Genomic DNA, 6,000 nt, shown 5'->3' with positions numbered 1-6,000 from the left:
CGCCCCCAATAGGTATGTATCCCATGCCAGGTGACCAGCCCCCCCAAACACAAACTCTGGTAACACTGAATGGATTCAGTAGGCTGTGTTTGTTTGTTTATTAGTGTCACACTTACTTTTCTTATTGCTCTGACAAACATACCTAACGAGTTACCTAGGGGAAGAAGGGTTCCTTTATTAAGTCTAGATCCCCAGCCACTCGTATTTAGGGTGACCCTTCCCATCTCTATTAACATAATTTTAGCTAATTCCTCAAAGCCATGCCTAGAAATTTGTCCCGAGTGACTCCAAATCCAGTCAACTTGATAATCGATATTAGCTATTCCCACCCTCGTCAACTTGATAATCAATATTAGCTATTTCCACCCTCGTCAACTTGATAATCGATATTAGCTATTTCCACCCTCGTCAACTTGATAATCGATATTAGCTATTCCCACCCTCGTCAACTTGATAATCGATATTAGCTATTTCCCCCCTCGTCAACTTGATAATCGATATTAGCTATTTCCCCCTCGTCAACTTGATAATCGATATTAGCTATTTCCCCTCGTCAACTTGATAATCGATATTAGCTATTTCCCCCTCGTCAACTTGATAATCGATATTAGCTATTTCCCCCTCGTCAACTTGATAATCGATATTAGCTATTTCCCCTCGTCAACTTGATAATCGATATTAGCTATTTCCACCCTCGTCAACTTGATAATCGATATTAGCTATTTCCCCCCTCGTCAACTTGATAATCGATATTAGCTATTTCCCCCCTCGTCAACTTGATAATCGATATTAGCTATTTCCACCCTCGTCAACTTGATAATCGATATTAGCTATTTCCCCCCTCGTCAACTTGATAATCGATATTAGCTATTCCCACCCTCGTCAACTTGATAATCGATATTAGCTATTCCCACCCTCGTCAACTTGATAATCGATATTAGCTATTCCCACCCTCGTCAACTTGATAATCGATATTAGCTATTCTCCCCTCGTCAACTTGATAATCGATATTAGCTATTTCCCCCCTCGTCAACTTGACGCCCAAGCACATCATGTTTAAGCCATAGCCTCCCAGCCCTTGTCCCCAGAGGCTCAAGGCCATTTCATAGCGCAGAATGCATTCAGTCCAACTTTAAAATAGCCTTTAGCAGTTCCAACACTGTTTAAAAGTCCAAAGACCAAGTTTCTTCTGAGACTCAAGGCAATCCCTTAGCTGTAAACTCCTGTAATTTTGGTTGTGAACCTGGCCTTTAATGGCTGGACCATCTATCTGTTCAGCCCGCAAATGTCTCTAAAATTAAGAAAATAAAAAGAAGAAGCAACTACTTATATAGTTTTAATACATAATGGTACCATGTAAGCATTCCCATTTCAAAATGGAGAGACGGGGCACCTGACAAAGAGCGATCTGATCAGACAAAGACCAAAACTTTCAGGGCAGACATGAAGCTCTTGTTCAGTATCCAGAGCTTGTGATATCATCTGTCCAGCAAAAGCACTGACCAGCCCTGCATCTACAGCCTTGCCGCCTATAACACACACAGACTCTGGAATCTACTCGATGTCAGCAGCTTCCCATAGCAGGAGGCCTGTGGTACCGGCATCTCCATCAGTCTGGGTTCTTCACTGCAACACTGACTGAGTCTTCTTCCCAGTGTCATGGAATGGTCTCTCAGGTCTCCTGGCCACACACTGCCTGGCCTGACTGGCTTTTAGAGACCTTGGTGCAAGCCTGCACTGCTCTTTTCCTTATTCATCTTTCACATCTTCAAAATCAGAGTCCTACAGAGTATGTTGCCAAGTTCTACTGCAAGAAAGATGGAGTTTTGTCCCCTTGAAAAAAAGCAGTAGTGGCCTCTGTGTGCCTGGATGGCTGGATCTGTGAAGAGGGCTTCTTAGGTGGTCATCTGGGGACAAGAAACTTCTTATGTAGCATTCTCATCTCCAAAGAACGTTTGTACTTTCACAGGAAGGAGTCTGTGATGGGTGGGGTCTCACCCTTGAATATTATTTTTTACTGATAGTCAAATGAGGCTTCTCTTTGGTGTTACTGATCTCTTAAACAATTACAGCTGTTTTCTCAGCACCCATCTTACTTTGAAATTCTTTTCTTTCCCTATCAAGAAATCCATTTTCATATTTATTGGCTCTATTATGGCTCTCACTCACTGTAGACCTGGATCAGAGCAGTGAACTATCCTACCTCCAGATTTTTCTTCATCAAAAAGATGAGCTCATTACTTCTTAGTTCAGCCTCATTCACATTCTCGGGGCCAAAATACAGTCACAGCAATCGAAGGACCACTTCTGGACACCAATATTCTATAGCAGTTACTATTTTCTTTGCTGTGACCAAATGCCCAACAAAAGTTTATATCAGATTACAGTTCAAGGGAATGCAATCTAGAATGGTGGGGATGGCATGGTGGCGGGAGGATGGGGTATCTAATCATGTTGTAACCTCAGTTAGCGTACCAGGATATACGAAAGGTGATGCCCTTTCCCTTTTTCCAGTGTGTGTGTGTGTGTGTGTGTGTGTGTGTGTGTGTGTGTGTGTGTGTGTTGTTGCTGCTGCTGCTGTTATTGTTGCTGTTGCTAGGGACCAAACCCAGGCCTCACTCATACTAAGTAAGTGCTCTGTCTCTGAGCTACATTCCAGTTATTTTTTTTTCAGTCTCAGACCACAGTTCATTGAATGGTGCCATCACATTTAGGGTAGGTCTTCCCAGCTCCATTAACCAAACCTAGGGACTTTCTCACAAACATACCTGAGGCTTGCCTCCTGGATGAGTCTAAATCCTGTCTAGTTGACAATCAATATTAATCAGTACACGGTCATTAAGATTCATAGGCATTAACCCGATGTGGCTGTCTTTGCCTTTTTATTGTGGCTTTTCTTCAGCATTGTAATTTTCTTTTGTGTGTAATTGGCATACAAAAATTCTACAGTTATTGGGTATATGTGTGCTTTGGTCCCTATAGAATTCTAATAATCAGATCTGCATATCCCTCAACTATGTATCACTTCTCACAGTGAAATCATTCCACTGCAAATAACAGATCCCTTCATTTATGCTCTACGTTTTTATCCATTCATATGTTTATGATACTAGGTCATCCCCACTTTTTGGTTACTGTGGCTCACACTGCAGTGAATATGGGGTGCTAGTCTATGATTCTGTGTCCTTTGGATGTGTATACCCAGCAGTCAGATTGCTGGATCATCTGATAGTTGTATTTCTAATTTTTGAGGAACTTCCACACTGCTTTCCATAATGGCTATACTAATTTACATTGCCAAGAATAGTGTGTAGAGTTCCCCTTTCTCCACACACTTTTTTCATGTTTCTCTTGACCACAGAAATGCCCTGATAAATGTCTGTGTATGTCTATACCATTTTAAAATTATTATAAGTATTAACTAGTAGTGTGTGTATGTGTGCAGGCCGTAGTGTTTGGAAATAATTTGTCTCATTCTATAGGTTGTTTCCTTGGTATGCTGACTGCCTACTTCCTGTGCAGAGCTGTTTTACGTTGGTGTGGTATAAAGGAAGTTGTTTACACACACTTGTGAGCGTATACACATGTATACACATGCGGGGGGGGAGAGAGAGAGAGAGAGAGAGAGAGACAGAGAGACAGAGAGACAGAGAGAGACAGAGAGAGACACAGAGAGACACAGAGAGAGAGACAGAGAGAGAGAGACAGAGAGAGAGCAGTAACTATTTTGTAAATTATAACCAGTTACAAATTTGGTTTAATACTGGAATGAATTTTGCTCCAAAGGACATGAGCTGAGGGAAAGCTATGGTAAAAAGTGTGTTTATTCTTTATAAAAAGTCACCAAGTTATCAACTCTACTGACCTGCTGTGAAAAACAATGTATGCACTGAGCAACCCTTTTATTGTGGAACCATAATTAAATGTGAAACTGGTAACTCTGGTGTTATAAAAGATTCTCCAAAGTCTGACATTATCTTTGATTTTTTTCTTTTTCTTTCTCTCTGTCTTTTTTCTTTCTTTTTTTTTTTTTTTTTTTTTTTACTCCTGGATCAGGAGCTACAGTTGTGAGCTGCCTGATGTGAATGCTGGGGATTGAACTCAGGTCTTCTGGAAGAGCCAAAAGCATTCTCTGCTGAGCCATCTCTCAGCACACCCCTCCCCGTTATTGTCCCTTTCAGTCAGTAATTCAAAATGGTCAAGTTCCTATGAATAAATGTATTTTTACTTGCTCCCTCTGAAGGAACGCTGAAAAAGTGTCATTACTTAACAGCTTCACACTTGATTTCAGCCAAAAGGGGGAGCAGTGTTACTACTTAACAATTTTCAGTCATCTCATTTAATAGTTTGACTGTAGATATTTTTCCTATTGCCACTTCAAGGATTAGTAAATGACTCTTTTTACATATTTTAAATATAAAATATATATGAAGTCTGGCTCCGGCATAAACTGTGCTCTGATTCCAGGAAATAGGAACGCACACAGAGTGGCCCATGTAAAGAGAAGGTGCTGGACATGGCTACCCTATTATAGATAGTTGTAAGAGATATTGAGTCCCATGGAACCTCTAGATGATAGCATGCTCCGCAGAACTCAGTGCTGGAAGATTGTCTTCTTCTGCGTACCTGGCTCTGGGGCTCTGCGATTGATGTGGCCTGACGAGTGCCCAGGAGTCAGCTCCTTCTGGTTTTCCTCCGCACTTCTCCTCACGTTTACCTGAGCATAGCTCTGGGAAAATATGAGACAATTTCTTATTAATTACTGCTGTGAGAGATACAAAGAAATGAAAACGAGATGCCTACGTTCTAACCATTGACTGAGCTTGACGTTCTACAAATAGCTGGGTGTGGGAAGTCAGGCAAGCTGGACACTTAGTCGTGTGACCTTGGACCTGCCATTTTGTCATAACTAAATCCTGGGGCTGGGGTAAGGAGGATCCTGGTCCCCACACTTGCCCAGTCACTGGATAGCAGCAGATGTGAATTCCTCACACACCTCATGGGACAGAAGAGATACTTTAACTAGAAGTTCTCTCTGTGTCTTCCAGCCCCTGAACAGCTCTGTTTGTGGCTACTCAGTCACATCCATAAGTCTACTACTGTGATTTAGATATACAGTCAAGTCCCCAATGCCTCCGAAAACTATTGTTTTAGAAGACTTGTCCTCAACTGGTGGCATTGTTTTAGAAAGTTCTAGAAACTTTAGAAGTTGAGTCCTAGCTGGAGGAAATGGGTCACTTTGGAACACGCCCTTGGGAGAGTCTTGTCCTTCTCTCTCTTGGCTTCCTGTCCACCATGATATCCTGTCTTACCACAGGTCCAGAGTTAGCAGAACCAAGAACAATGGACAGAAACATCTGAAGCTGTGAGTTTAAAAGACGTCAACCCCTCTGCGCTGCACTGAGGGTTCTGCCAGAGCTGACAGAAATCCGTGTTGCTCAGTTGTCAACTCCACTCTCGCTAGGATCATATGGGAAGTAGGAACCTCAATGGAGAAAATGCTGCCCTCAGAGTGGCCTGTAGACCAGTCTCTGGGAGTATTTTGTGATTTATGATTGATGTGGGAGGGGGAGATGGGCCAGGGTTGCATCAGAGAGCAAACTGAGAAAGCCTTAGGGAACAAGCCAGTAAGCAGTGTTCCTCCAGGGTCTGCTTCAGCTTTGCCTCTAGGTTCCTGCCTTGCATTCCAGCCCTGACTTCCTTCAGTGGTGGAGTGTGATCAGAATGTGTAAGCCCAATAAACCCTTTCCTCCCCCAAATTGCTTTTGGTCAGTGTTTTACTATAGCAACAGAAAGCAAACTAGAGCAAAAGCTAATACACCTACCTCAACACATGCCTCAACTTGAAGTCCTAACAAACCTTAGCCCCAAATAATTTCCATGATGTGGAGACTATCAAGCATAGCCTGGTTTTTGAGACAACGTTTTGGTTTTTTAATGTGAAAGTGCATTCACCCCATGCTTTTGTAATAAAATTCTCGCTTCCCTTGCTCTGGGCTG

The sequence above is a fragment of the Mesocricetus auratus genome, unplaced genomic scaffold, assembly GCF_017639785.1.
Source record: "Mesocricetus auratus isolate SY011 unplaced genomic scaffold, BCM_Maur_2.0 Super-Scaffold_100008, whole genome shotgun sequence".
Lineage (NCBI taxonomy): Eukaryota > Metazoa > Chordata > Mammalia > Rodentia > Cricetidae > Mesocricetus > Mesocricetus auratus.
Note: the sequence above shows the minus strand (reverse complement) of the source record.